The following is a 15718-nucleotide window of genomic DNA, read 5'->3' on the forward strand; positions in this document are numbered from 1 at the left end:
CGGGTTTACTTCCTCATATGTTGCTGTAAAAGAGCCACCTTCAGCTGGTGTGTTTTTCTTATTTTAGAATGGTTGTTTTCATGACGTAGAATATGACGCACCAGAAGAAAAAGGCTGAAAGGCTGTGTTTAAAAATAATAAATGGGTGCAGTGCAGTGACAGAAGGGTAAAAGAAATAATAAAATATTTCAAATCAAATACTTTGTGCAGTCCTAGTAACGACCTATTTAAGTTGACCCTCTTAAGTTCACCTTGGTAATATTATTTGGCAACATTTGTTGCACACAGGAAGGGTGAGTTTCATTCTTTATTTGATTTCCTAATTTTTAAAAGGACAAGGCAATTATGTGAACTCATGTTTTACCCGTGACTTCTTCAAGTTCACTGCAAAGACAATTCACCTTTTACTGTCTCGTCGTCCTCCACTTATCCAGATCCGAATCAAAATGTCCTCTCCCCAGCCACTTCCACCAGCTCTTCTGGGGAAATCCTGAGGCATTTCCAGGCCAGCCAAGAGATACAGCCCTCCAGCGTGCCCCGAGGCCTCCTCCTGATCGGACATCCTCACCAGATGCCTGGACCACCTCAAATGAATCTTCCTCATGGCTGAACCTCGGCGACCGCAAAGGCTGCACACCGCTTGGCCTGCCCATACCGGTCGGCCCTGCCTTGGTCTGCTCCCCAGACTACACTGCACCAGACCCGTCCAGTCCCTCCTGTGGGTGGTGAGTCCACATGGGGACAAGTCCATGTAACCTTTTCGGGTTTGTCTGGCCCTTCGCCTAGGACCAGTCTGGCTTAGGTGACCTACAAGGGGCAAAATGCCCCCGACAGCATAGCTCCTAGGGTCTTTACAGCACGCAAACTCCTCCACCCTGATAAGGTGACGGTTCCTGGAGGAGTCAGCCTTATTGTGATGAGAGGTTTTAGATTTATCTTTCTATGTACTGTAAATCTAAATACTTTAACAATAAATCTTTGATTCACTTGGGCTACATTTAATAATTGTGATGTGTTTTATTTCATTCATTTTCAAGTCTGATACAAGTCATTTCTTAACTATATTTTCTTCATCACCTTCACCATGACTTTACCAAAGACTGGAGTAAGACTATCCACCAAAAGTCACTAATAGGCAGACTGCGGACCAGCTCCTGACCAAAACACTGTCCTATCCAGATCCAGACTAAGAACCGGTGAAAAAAAATAACATAACCTTTGATGGAGAATTTCTATTTTTAATGGCAAAGCTTTTCTAGCCTTTACAATCCTGGTTTAGCATGCAAAACCACACTTGCACACCAATTGATTGTGTAGTAAATCATTGCAAACACAACATAATCTGTTTCTCTTGTTGACCTTTTTACTTTATTACACCTGTGAATTCAAAAGAACATCTCAAGAAATGAAATAAATGTTGCTGCAAAAAATATGCGTGTAACAATAGCAAAACTGGAAAAGAGTTTTTCAGTTTCAATTGGACTTAAACTCGGTTTGGTGCACATTCAAAGTAGCACTTCGCACGACCAGCTGGTGCATTCAGCTGAACCAACTCACACCTGCTCGCTCACTGTAGCGCTCCCCCACATTTGCTCTTGTTTGTTTTAGCTCAAATCGCAGTTTGTGTGGATCAGTGGGATAAAAAAGAAGTGGACAATGAGATCTGTAAACTGACTTGGAGAGTTTTGCTGCTGTTTTCAGTGGTCAGTCACCGTTGGCGTCAAGTTAGACATACATAGCTGGCTCTTTCTACATTGTTAAATTTAGTGCTACAAGGAGGAAGGGGTCAGGACAGGGGTTCTTGCTGGTTTGTACTTGTCCTTATTTATTATTTTATTTACTTATACATTTATTCATTTATTTATTTGTTGTTGGGAGCTTTACAAAATCCAATCAAATAAGTAGAATTATTTGGAAGTTTAAACGGTGAGCTGCAGGATGATAAGGGGGAATACTGTGCCAGTGGGGGAAAAAAAAACAATGTCAAAGCGTAGCCAGCATCTTCAACTGGTGCTTGTTGCTCACATGGCCAGAGGGCAGGGCTTTCCTTGAAAATGAAACTTAGAGGCACTTCATGTATTTTGTTCTCCTGTTAAGACTGAGTTGTAAACACCGTCTGTCAGGAAACAGGAAGTGTTCCTGTTCTTTGGAAATTTTTTCTAGGTATTATCAGAGCTATGTTTTGTCTTTGAGATGGAGTTGTCATCGTATCATTGTTTGTAGGTCAGTTTCATGATACATTTTACTGAACATGACAAACCGGCACATACATGCAAATAGTCCCCATCTAAAATATGGTTGTAGATAAATGTGTGTGGCCTAGACTCCTCTCATACCAGGGTACATGAAGTTTCACTTGATTAGTTCAACATGTAAATGCGTATATATTCAGTTGATATTATTTAGAATTTCAAATACGTGTAATACTTTACAATAATGATACATTAATAACTCTGTTTTTTATGGGTGCTGAATAAGTTACTTAGGCAAAATTAACTGATTACTTGATATATTAGTGAACTTGGGCCAAAACTGCCGTCACAGTGATGACATCTGGCTCACCAAATTATATTGACAATCAGATATTTTTTTTAATTGCTTTATTTCATTGCTCATCTCCAAAAAAAAAAGAAAAAAAACCACAAACATTTCGAGCTAAATTAAGAGATTATATTCTTTAAAGTGCTGAATGAAATTCAATTCTGCTGTGCTGCTTTTGGGGACCCACTGGTAACTTTATGTTAGACACCTTGTACTGGGACGTTGCTGCACTGTGTATAATGAATTTGGTGTATTGGTTTTATGCTGAGAAACAGACACTGTCTGGATTGTTGTGATTTCTATCTTCTGCTGTTTATTACGAAACATAACCAGTATAACCAGCTGTATCAGTCTCTGTTATTGAGAGATATTATCTCTTGTCTATCAGCTGATCTCTCCTTCTCTCTCTCTCTCTCTCTCTCTCTCTCAAACAATACACCAGTTAGATCTTTCAAAACAAGACGGCAGTTCATTAAGACTTTAAAATGTTGTATTTTCTTTCACCATATGTAAACATTATCAGACTGCTCCAGATCTGTTTTTTTTTGTTTTTTTTTTAATCCAAAAGACCACTATTAAAAATCAGGTTAGTCCACATTAGTATAACTTTACAATAATTTATAACAAAAAAGTTTACCAATTATTTTGCAGGAAAACATGTATTTCAACATGATCATTATATGGGTCACAGCAATGGAATTAAAGGAGGGGTAGGCTCCCAGATTTCTATGTGCTTTTTGTTATAATCCCTGAATTTGTCATGGTGTCTTGATGGCAGTCAATAAACTATGATCTTTAAAAAAGAAAGCATCAAAATCCCTCATACATAAGAGATGCAGGACCAAATTTACCTCCACCCAATCAAAAACCGCTACCAGTTAGACTGGTTGGCCCGTTCTGCTTTCCATCAAGTCAAGTCAAGTGCTTCACACCATCAACAGTCGAAACCAGACTGCACCTGATTGGAAAGCTTAGCTGTCCATCAAAAGGCTGAGGCCAGGAAACGTAAAGCGGGTATTGTTAGATTGGAGAAGGATAAAAGGCTCGGTGCAAAGCAAGTGATTCTTGGGGATTCGTTTGCTCGCTGGAGGGGTGGCAAAGGATCAAAAGGTTCAGCTACGGATGTGCAGGTAGCAGCCTTTCTTTTGGACAGGTAAGAAACCCACTTTGCTAGCAAGCTATTGAGGCTATATGTTAGGTAATTAATTGTAAACGTAGGTTGTGAGCTGGAACAAAACGCTATGTAACGGTTGCATGTGTATCATGTTTCTTTTGTAAAATTAAAAAAAGAACATAAAAGAAAAATTCAGACGGCACCTACCCCTCCTTTAAGGAAAGGTTTAAAATGATAAGGATTTCTTTGTAAAAGGAGTCAGGTTAAAAACTTCATTTAGTTGAATTAAAAACTCAGTCAGCGCCATCATGAGTTGATGATGTGATGACACATTGTTAGCCCTACTCTTCTCCAGCTCTACCCAAGACTCCTCCTTCTCCCAGGGGCAGGATAGGGGAAAGAGATACCAGTGTCTCTCTCTCTATCTTTCTCTTATCCTTCTCTGTTATATTCCTTCTTTCAAAAAAATGGAACCAAGTCAGAAAGGCCTATCCATCCATCCCTGCAAGAGAGAAAGTTGGTTGATAATCAAAAAAAGAATAAATGCTTTGATGAGCTGATTGACAGTCAAACTGACTTCATATAAATGTTTCCTGCGCATACACGGATAATAACCTCTTGCTGCACCCACTCCCTAGTTAACAGTTAGGGTAAAGGTAGAAAACATCACGCTGCTCATAAAAAGATTGTCCATTTGCACCACTCAAGTATCATGATAAGAGCGGTAATAACATTGTCTCTCTGAACCCTGGCATCAGTCTAGCACGGAGACATTCACTGCCAAGGACAGCAAAAACTATTTTTATGTTGGTATGTGAGTCATAGAAACCTGGTGAGATGTCATTCCAACACAATAAAGAAGAACTGCCATCAAGACCTTTCTACTGAAATATTTTTTTGTTTTTTTTTTAATTTTTAATAAAGCACAAGCCAAGACAAGTTCAAAAGTACATTAATAAACCAAACAGGTTATACAAGTCCCACATCAAATTATGTAAGTAGGGCACCACCTCCATTTTTGGTGGATTGCAGGATGAATGTAGTTCTTTAATCCTTTGTGATTTTATTGCACACCCAAGATTCAAGTCTCAATCCAGTAGGGAAGGAGGTGTCACGATCCCTGTCTCGTGTCTCCTGTTTTATTTTGGACTCATGTCCTCTCTTCCTGACCTCCCTCATGCGATTACCTTGTGTGTCTCACCTGGGTGATTGCACCACCTGTGTCTTGTTTCCCCTCGTGTATTTAACCTCTGTGTTTTCCCCTGTTCGGGGTTGGGCCATTGTTTTGGATTTTGCACTAATGGGCCTTCGTGGGGTGTTTTGCTCACTAACTGTTTGTCACGAGTCTCCAGTCTGCAGTCTCAAGTCGTCAAGCCGTCAATCTCCAGTCTCAAGCCTCTGTTTCCAATAAACCTCCTTTGTGCACCGTCCCACACTCTGTCTGCTGTTGGGTCTACTTCCCTCCACCTTATCACGTGACAGGAGGCATCAGATCCAGTTTATTATGTGCATTGTGTCAGATGTACTGAAACCTGTTCCCTGTGCCCAGCTTCATGGAATGACTCATCATATGACGCTGACACTCCTTGGTTTCATTTCACCACTGACTTAAGAGTTCAGAAAATTTTCCAAGACATTGCACACCACAACCTGAGAGAGAATCAGCACATATCACAGCTGTAGCAGCTCTCCTCACAGCAATGTGTTCTTTGATTTAATGTTTTTATTATTATTATTGCTGATGATGTTCACTCATACAATAGTGTCTCTGTTGGTTCTATCAACTGGGAACTCTGCTGTTCTCAGTAGTTGTTCTCTTGTAACATGGTCATGACAGTATTCTCTTTGCAAACATTTTAGCCCAGACAATATGAAACCATTGGTGGGGGGCATTCAGGATAACTGACTGCAACACAGTGTAAACTGATGAAGAGTAAAAAAATGACTTTTATTGGAATTACAATGCCTGAATTACAGCAGAGTCTGCTTTCCTCTGAGAATCAGGACTAGGGTTTGGGGCATGCAGCAGAGAGGTGTAAGCAGAGGCTCAGGGGAGTTAGTTTCACAACAGGTTCTGATGAGTATGAGGTTTCACAGGAAATACTTCTGCTCAACTCACTCAGTTTCACTTGCAGCTTGGAAGTACAGGTAATGGGGTCAAAATCCTCCTCACAGAAACAGTGCAGGCAGGGACAGCGGCTGTAATCTCTCTGGTGACCATGGTTTATAAGAAGGCTAGTCAATGTGGCAAAGTACCACTAACAGCAGAAGCAGAAGGCACAAACTGTACGAACAGATCTACTGACCAAGGAGCAGAAGCTTGTGATCTTAACAGTGGTTAGCAAAGGGGTAGAGGTCAGGAACAGGTAAACTGTCCTGAAAAGGGTGCTGGAATGTTGTGCATAATACAAAGGAACAATCTGACAATGACCAAGTGGCAGGAGACGTTTATATGCTAGCTTGATTGCAGGTGAGTGGCGGCTGAAAGTCGAGGTGAGCGAGATGAGCAGATGAAGCAGGTATGGCTGACTGGCAGAGTGAAAAAAAATGCCAGAGGGGGCAGTTGAGGGTCAAGAGCAGACTGTGACACGGACAAGTTGAGTTGAAAATTAACTATTAAGCAAACTCTGGCATATTTACACTGATGTGGAAACTGAGATGTTGATTAATGATCAGTATTTAGTAAATGGTAAGATTTTATATTCAGTGTTGTGCTGCATTGCCTTATTTTTCAAAAAACCCCTCATCAGCTGCTCTGCATGCGCTATCATGTTGAACATTTTAAGATCATGGATACAGATTTGATTCAACATCAGTATTTAACTGTTGTTTCACGTCACCCCTGACACAAAGAGGTACTCATTTTAATCCTTTTTATTTTTTTTATTTTTTTTTTACATAGCTCTGTTTAGTTTGTGTGACACAGAGGGGGGGAAGCAACCAAATTTAATTAGAGATCCATCACTTACACACTGTTACATAAAAAATGAAAACCAAAATGTTAACATCAATAGTTCTAATGAGTATTGGTAACCCCAGCTGCCCCAAAGCTTAATATTATGATCTGCAAGTAGCGTTTAGAGTTAAAACTAGAATGGTCACAAAGAACTAACATACAGAGTGAACTGTGACGATTAAACAAAGTCACTCCACCTTGTAAGGCTAATTACCAGTCTCAAGCTTGAAATTGCATTGTTGAGAAGGCAGCTGCAGGAATGTAGGTGAATCATCAGGAGTGGACCACCACGCCCAGCAGGATCGCAGGATACGGAACAAGACATGAGAACAAAGAGTGCTCCGTTCTGCTCTGTTGAAGGGAATTTATTATCTGATCCTTGCACACTCAGATGAGGGCACAATGTCCATCCATCCATCCATCCATTTTCTTCCGCTTATTCCTGTTAAGGGTCGCGGGGAGGCGGGGTTCACCCTGGACAGGTCACCAGTCCATCGCTGGGCCAACTCATTTAGACAGACAACCATTCACACTCACAGTCACACTCACTGGATCCACGCTCCCATTCATACCTACAGTCAATTTAGAGATTCCAATCAGCCTAGTCCCCAATTGTATGTCTTTGGACGGTGGGAAGAAGCCGGAGTACCAGAGAGAACCCACACAGGCACAGGGAGAACATGCAGACTCCACACAGAAAGATCCTGTGCCCGAGCTGGGACTCGAACCAGGAACCTTCTTGCTGTGAGGCCACAGTGCTGACCACTGCACCACGGTGCTGCCGAGGGTACAATATATACAATTAAAAAATACATTATATTGTTTATGTTTCTGAGATCCTACCTGAATAATGAATGCTACTGAAGCAGAAATGAGGTGCATGATTGCTCAGGCTGCACCTGGGATACCGTCTGGCGTGGTAGACCCCGGCCTCTCCTTCTGCTGACTTATAAGGCTCTCAATGATAAAGCCCCATCCTATTTGAAAGAGCTCATTAGTCCCTACTGTCCGACCAGAGCACTCCGCTCCCAGAATGCAGGTCTTTTAGTGATTCCCAGTATGTCTAAAAACAGACTGGGAGGTAGAGCCTTTAGTTACCAGGCTCCTCTACTGTGGAACCAGCTCTCTCCATGGGTCAGAGAGGCAGACACTTTAACTACGTTTAAGTCCAGGCTTAAGACTTTCCTCTATGACAGAGCCTTCAGTTAGGACTGGTTCAGGTAGCTCTGAACCATTGATAGCTATGCTGCTATAGGCTTAGACTGCTGGGGGACACATCAGGTTACATGGAGCCCTCCGCTCCTCTCCTCTCCTCTCCTCTCCCCCTCTCTCCTCCCTGCACATTTTTGGAACTGTCACTACCACTACTTGTTGCACTTTGTAGTTTGGCCTTGGTGTCTCACAGTCTCTCTGTGTTTCCACAGATCCACCAGAGCCCCAACCGCCGCCTGCATCGCCCCCCCCCCCCCCCTTATTCCCTACTGTTACACCGGCCTGCGCTCCCCTTCCATGAACCAGTCTACCATCCAGTCCCCCATCAAGCTGGCTTGCTCTCCCTGCCTCCCCTACCAGGAGCTTCCTTCTTCAGCTGTTATTAACATTTCCGTGTTTCTCACATTCTGCATTGTAAACTGTTTTCTTGTCTGTAACAACATCTACTGCACGTCTGTCCGTCCTGGGTGAGGGATCCCTCCTCTGTTGCTCACCCTGAGGTTTCTCAGATTTTTCCCTGTTAAAAGGGTTTTCTATGGAGTTTTTCCTCAGTCGATGTGAGGGTCTAAGGGCAGAGGATGTTGTTATGATGCCACGTGAAGCCCTTTGAGACAAACTGTTTGTGAAAACGGGCTATACAAATAAAATTGCCTTGCCTTGCCTTGCCTCTCTATTGATCTTCTACCAAGTGGATCAAGTGTATTTTTATATAATTATATACATATGTCCTCATAAAATGAGGATGCATCAGCCCCTAGAAACCAGTTTATTGGGGTGGTGGTAAACTTCACGTGCTGATAACTGTCTCGTGCTGCGTTACGTGTGGGGAAAGTGATGTCATGGATGACAGTCAGCATGCAAACACTGCAAATGGGGCAGAAAAAAACAAATCAATACTTACACTTTTGGAGTAAGAGCATGTACTTCTTTACTTTTACTTGAGTAAATGGGTTCAACCACTTTTGAAATGTATTCCGTTTTGTTACACAAGTATATGAATGTCTTCTTAAGTGATGTGTGTACTTTTGTCACCTCAATCATCAGTGTCTGTATGTGTTTTGTTGTTTTGTGTGTGTGTGTGTGTGTGTGTGTGTGTGTGTGTGTGTGTGTGTGTGTGAGAGAGAGATTCAGATTCAGATTCAGATAACTTTATTTATCCCCGAGGGGAGAAAGAGAGAGAGAGAGAGAGAGAGAGAGAGAGATGGATAGGAGAACATTTTGAATTTTATGGCATTTTTCACTTCATTGCCATAAAAAGCTTTTAAAGCACTCCAATGGTTTGAGTGTCATAAAGGACTTAATCTCTGTCATTATTTCGGGTATTCTTTCCTCCTTAGCCGCATTGCTGCCCATTTCCCTCCACACCCCTATGTGCTGGAGAAAATGGAAACCCACGTCACACCATCCTCTCTATACAATGTTTGAAAGATCAATAAGTAACCTCTTATTTGTCATGAGCAAGCGCAGTGTGTCTAATTTCACAACAGGTTCCTCCACAGGGCTTCAGCTCGTCTCTGGTTGCATAGAACATATTGTAGGTTTCCCTTATCTTATCTGAACAATGAACACCACTTAAGTAGAAATACAAGACAGCATGAAAGATAATATTGCCTAATGGGTAATAGTTCAAGCTTCATAATCCCCTTTCTTGAGAACAAGACCTGAGATACTTGAACTCCTTCATTAACAGTAAGGACTCATTCCCTTCCTTAAGTGGACAATCCACTATCTTCCATGGGCAGATTTAGAGGTGCTGATCTTCATCCCAGCCCCTTCTCACTCAACCGTGAATTGATCAGTGAGAGGTGAAGGTCACAGACCAATAATGTCGTCAGGACCACATCATCCACACGTTGCTATCCACCAAACTGCAAACCCCGGAAAAACCATGCTTTGACATCCTGTCTATGTACATCACAAACAGGAGTGGTGACAAGGCGCAGACACTGCAAGTCTTATAATGCATTATTTGTATTCTAAAAATTGAAAATTGGTTGAACTGAGAATTGAGATGAAGAACAATTTTCACAGCCTTTTTCCCTTCTTCACACTACTGCCTATTTGTGTACATCCCTCTTTTGTGATGTTGGACTGATTAAAATTGAAGAGCTTCATTCTTCCCTAACGTAAGTGGTGAGTCAACATGTTTCTTTCCCCTTGAGTTTTGAAAATAACACCCCAGGTCATGCATGTGGAGTGTGCCCGCCACAGAAAAGAAACTAAAAGTGTATTGTTACATCATGAATTTCTTCGCCTGCAATAAGATACAAGAATTGATTTCTCTTTTATAAAACCATACATTTAACCGTACTTACCTCCTCTCAACAGAAATCTCTAGTGTGCTCAGCTTTGCCCTGGCTATGAGGCAGAAAGCTCATGTTATACAAGCATAATTCAACATCAGCAGCATTGTGTAGCATTGACAGGTCATGATCTGGCAGTTTCACAGCAAAGATCGCTGTCACACTGTGTCCATGGAGTTACAGCCTGTAGAGCCTAGCTGACTGGCTAATGGGATGTGAGACGATAGAAAAGTATGATACAGAAGGTCAGCATACTTCTTCAAACCAACTGACACCAAATATTTTCAAAGAGACAAGTTGAAACTTAGGCGCCACGGTGGTGCAGTGGTCAGCACTGTCACCTCACAGCAAGAAGGTTCCGGGTTTGAGCCCCGGCTCAGGAACAGGATCTTTCTGTGTGGAGTCTCCATGCTCTCCCTGTTCCTGCGTGGGTTCTCTCTGGGTACTCTGGCTTCCTCCCACAGTCCAAAGACATCAAGAGGCGACGAGGCTGATTGATACTCAAAATTGGCCATAGGTGTGACAGTGAGAGCCAGTGGTTGTCTGTCTATATATAGACAGCCCCCCGTGACCCTTAACAGGATAAGCAGAAGAAAATGGATGGTAGTTCAAACTTGTAACTACTTGCGACTCCTAAAACCTGCCAGTTTGCTGCTGCAGAAAGACAAGAGGATGGATTGTTTCCATAGCAATGACTCCCTACACTCCATGAATGAGACATAGATAGTTCTAGTAGTGATACCTATAGGTGTTGTCTGCTATTTTGTCAATTTCTCCCATCAATTCCTGGAACAGTTCTGTCTTGTTGACAAGAATAGCAGAGGATATACCAATTGTGGAGATGGCATTTCCCCCGGGGGAACAGTTGATAATAAGCCTGTGCTTCTTGGTGATGAGTGAGAAAAAGAAATATTCCACTTCCATTCTAAAACCAGCCGCTGATGACTTGACGATACGAGAAACCCCACAAAGAGTCCCAACCCAGTATCTTCTCACTGTGAGGCAAACGTGCTAACGACTGCACCACAATTCCAAAGGAATTGGAAAAAGAATAAAATAGAGTAAAGAATACTGACATTTATTGATATCTGTTTTATAATTTTTTTTATAATCTGTTTATAATTTTGTTGTTGCTGTTTTCAGGGGGGAAGGGGTCCTGTCTAGCAAATTGGACCTATTCTGTTGCATTGTTCTTTTGCTCTCTTTCTTTGATGAAGAGAGAATTCTTCTCCCTTTCCACCTGATGCTCAGGAAAAAAGACTACTGTCCCGTCCATTTCCTTCAAGAAAACCTGCTCCTTCAAAGGCTTCTCTCTGCTGTGCTGCAATCTCCGGACATGTTTTGATGGGCTTCTTTCCACTCTTGTATCTTCCTTCACCTTGATTTTTCAAGCCTGCTTTTTCCTCTGAAGCCTTGGGTGAAAGGTCTCAGCCTTTAGATGAACCGTTTCAGTCCTCATGATGATATCCTTTAGTGAAACGATAATCTGCCCCATCTCCTCCATCAGGGGAGTGCTCCGCTGTTGCTCCACCTGGAACTCAGCATTAAATGTGTCTTAGCTCAGAAGGAGGGACTTTTTAAGCTTTTTGACCCATGCCTCCGCCCTCACTCAGCAATCTGTTATATTGTGTCCCTATTTCCTCTGCCATTATCTCACATAGGGCTTCCTGCTCAGCCCTTAAAGTCAGAGTATGGATTATATCCCCCCCTCATTTTTTCAGATTTATGGCTGACCTTGTCCCACTCTCTCGAGACAAGAGCGTTCTTCGCGCTCTCTCTCTCTCTCTCCTCCTGGAGCTCATTTGCAAACTTTTCTTCACTCTGGACAAATGCCATTCTCAGCTCTTCTTGCTCCTTAAGGAGCTGCATCTTTGTCCTGTGTCTCATGCTGCTCCTTACTGGAGCAGCAGTCTCTTCTATTTTAGGGGTTTGAGGGGAATGCATATAATTGCATCATCTCAAGTTTCTCTCTTGTTTATTTGCCGTTATAATGAGATGTGCTTCCTGATTTTTGCATTCATCCAACTCTTGTCTTTTTATCCCTTGTCCTCTGATCTCGACTTAAGCTGCTGGGCCTCCAGCTGTGGTGCATCCAGAAACATCAGGCCCTTCTCCAGATCTCTGTCAGGTACTTAATTCTTTTCCCTTCTCTCCTTTCCCAGCTCTTCTTTCAGACTGACCGCTTGTTTGCAGAAATTCTAAATGAGTTGTGTTTGTGCTCTACTATTTTTATGTTTTCAGCATTTTGAAGTTTATCTGGCCTATCCCATCCATTTATCTCCACCTCATGTAGTTCTGCCAGGGTCTTGCATCTAATCTGAACTACTGGAGAAAGAATTTTTCTGCTCATTGATCTTGCAGCAAAGACATTTATTAGATCAATATGTGAGTGTAACTATTCAATAGCCTGTCTGAATACAAGATGTTTTGGTGGCCAACATGCCACAATGAAATAATGTAATTACATTGTTCTTATATAGTATTTTATTCCAAACATTGTAGATATTGGGTATTTAGATTTTTTTTTAAAGTTCAGTTATTTTCAGCTAAATGATTGGGGAAATATGTGTAGAACTGAGAAAAAAAAACATTCCATGTATCTGATTTCCTTCTGGTGAAGATGAAGGGAAAAAAACAGAATACTAAAAGACTTGCCACACAGTGAATGGTCAGATGTAACAAAGAGGGAGAATTTCATTGTCATGGATAAAAGGAAATAAACTGCATATCAAGCAAAGGGAGGAATAAGAAATACAATTGGACTTCAAAGGTCCAGTTTATATTTGGGTTCAACAGCAGGAAAATGCATTCAGTTGATAATATCGGTACTGCAGCAAGGCTGTTTTCTCTTTTTCATATTCTCCTACTATCAGTTTTGAAAAAAATGCCACATCTGTGCCCTTTCACCCAACAGTGTTAGGACCACTGAACACAGATTTGATACAAATTTGCTGGTAAACACAGGAGAGCATTCATTTGCAGCAGTAGGAACAAAATGTGAGGTCCGTACAATGAGATTTGTATGGACAGAAATAAAATCTATCCACAAATGAAAGGTAACCTGCTAATGTGGAAGTTGCATTTTTGGCACTTTGGAATTGAGTCAAAACTCCCACACAAGGTCAATTGCGCTTGCAAATAGACAGTGTTTTGGTGTCGGTACGCCCTCTTCCAGGTGCATCTGAGCCTCAGTTGAAGTGTAAGAGATACATCTCAGTTTCAGATACATTGATGGAACTACTCGTCTAACCAGGCACAGCAGCAAAAAAGCTATGTTTTAACTTAGGTCAACCAATCAAAGCATTTGTTCACAACTAGAGGTGTGAACTAGTAATGCACTAGTAATGCCCGACCATTTGAGGAAGAATGACGAGAATTACTTTCAGACGAAGTAAGACCCTAATCCAAATTTTATGACCTTGTTTTCTAGCGTCCACTGACCTTAATCATGTTTGATAATGTCCAAAACATATTTCTTTTATTCAGGATGCAATGTTAAGGCTGCACGGTGGTGCAGTGGTCAGTACTGTCGCCTCACAGCAAGAAGGTTCCTGGTTCAAGCCCCGGCTCCAGCACAGGATCTTTCTGTGTGAGTCTCCATGTTCTCCCTGTGCCTGTGTGGGTTCTCTCTGGTACTCCAACTTCCTCCCTCAGTCCAAAGACATGCAATTGGGGACGAGGCTAATTGATACTCTAAATTGACCGTAAGTATTGCAGGAATTTTTCAACAAGTCATCATTAATCAATCAGAAGGACCCACAGAGTATATATTGCGCTGTTCAAAATCTTGGGAGGACACCTTCCAGTTGGTTCAAAAGAATTTATTCAGATTAACAGGAAAGAATACAGAGCTCTGGAGATTGTCTTCCCCTATCCTGGAGTCAGCATACGCAGATGCGTCGTCCCTGGCGTTGGGGCAAGAAGTCCAACGATCTAACTCTCTCTCCAGTTTTATGTGTTACAAGGAGGTGCTTATGTGATCGCTTATGCATGCAAGTGTGTATTTTTGATCTTCGTGTTATTTTGCAGATTCTTCCGTCTGACCGCGTGCCAGCACCATCTGTTCCCATCGTAGACTTCTTGTTGCATCTGTGAAGATCAAAAACCCCTCTTTTCCTGATTCATGACCTTGCGCTTATCTACTTCTGACTCCCACCACTTCATGCTACCGCAGAAATTCTGTGGACTTTGTTCTGACCTCGAATAGCTTGAGGAAGTGATGCTAGCCATGAGCTACACTCCTGCTATTCCCTGTTGTGACCTTTCACCTGTGTCCACTCATACAATCTGGCTGTGCAATATTGGGATTAGGGTTAGGGGTTACTGTGTGTGTGTGCGCGTGTGTGTGCACGTGTGTGTGTGTGTGTGAGTGTGTGTGTGTGTGTGTCTGCGTGTGCTCTGTCTGGCTCTAACTGGGCTGAGATATGACACTGCCTGACAGGATATTCCACCCATCCTGTTTCGTTGTTGGTGGTGGGTCTTATCAGCCCAGGAGTCACATCAGGACACACACATTGGTAAGATTACAAAGGTTACACTAAATTTTCCTCAAAAGGTTGTCAGTAGTGGTTGAATAAAAGGTTCCATTTGATAAATATGACTGATTTATAATTATGCTCTTATTTTGTCATTAAAAGTTTATTCTGATTCATGAGCTGTGAGGAAGTTAAATTCATGTTGATCATCTGTATTTCTATATGTCACTGAAACCCACTCGAATGGCTGAAGAGTGCAAGCTAGTTAACAGGAATATAAGGTTTAAGCTACTTAAAATATTCACATTCCAAATGTTTTATGAGAAAAGATATGTACACTTTTGTTAGACCACAAGGATTCAAACAATAGCAAGAAACGCTTACGGACAATTCCCCTTCCAAATGTGTTTCTCTTCCTGTTCCCAGAGATTAATGTTTGAGCTTCAGTGTGTAAAGTTATTGTAGAAAAAAATTGCTGTTGAAAAAAACCACTCCAAAGAGGTTTAGATCTGGTCCAAGGAATCTGCTGCTTGTCTCCAGAGATGCTTGGACTGTACTAACTGGGAGGTGTTAAAAGACTCTGGCAAATACACTGCTGTGATTTCCTCTTGTTACCCTCTGTGAGAGCATTCATTCCTGATGATATGATTATTGGACCTTATGCGAGAACATTTTGGTATTTTATTTGTAAATTTCTTGCTCTTTTTCCACGAGCGGAGCTTGATGAATGTGTCATGTCCGATTCACCAAATAATCATATTGCCAGAAAGCACTCATAAATGAGCTGAATTAACATGATAAATCCCATCTGTTCTAAAGGAACGTGATAAAGCAAAGTGATGTGATGCTGTCATATTTTCCTCCATCCACGTTAGCAACTGCTGCAGCAAGGGTGAGTGCGGTTCAGGTTGGAATTCCTGCATGTTGCTCCTCAGCTCTGTTGGCAGCTAAGATGCAAGCAAGCAGAACTATTGGTGGGCTAGCTGCTCATTCTGTGTTGAGTAGATCAACCTTCACTTGAGGAATTGTTGTTGTCTTCGCCAATCAAAACAAAAATGTCGGTCTAACTTTTGTGAAGGCCTTCTGGTCACAATCAAAATGAGCTGTCTGCTTCATC

The 15718-nt window shown here is 41.9% G+C and overlaps 1 long non-coding RNA gene across 2 annotated transcripts; it reads left to right on the plus strand.

Moving 5' to 3' along the window:
• Positions 1 to 3615: 3615 nt before the first annotated feature.
• Positions 3616 to 15048, plus strand: LOC147267499 (uncharacterized). Of its 2 annotated transcripts, XR_015112255.1 has the most exons (4): positions 3616 to 3694; positions 12193 to 12254; positions 13613 to 13715; positions 14156 to 15048. It is a non-coding gene; the product is annotated as an uncharacterized LOC147267499 (long non-coding RNA). The 2 variants fall into 2 exon arrangements; XR_015112254.1 differs by lacking the exon at positions 3616 to 3694 and having other exon boundaries at positions 11966 to 12254.
• The last annotated feature ends 670 nt before the right edge of the window (positions 15049 to 15718 follow it).

This window comes from Aulostomus chinensis, chromosome 3 (genome assembly GCF_037954235.1).
Source record: "Aulostomus chinensis isolate RoL2024-O1b breed Wild chromosome 3, RoL_Achi_v1.0, whole genome shotgun sequence".
In the NCBI taxonomy this organism is placed as follows: Eukaryota; Metazoa; Chordata; class Actinopteri; order Syngnathiformes; family Aulostomidae; genus Aulostomus; species Aulostomus chinensis.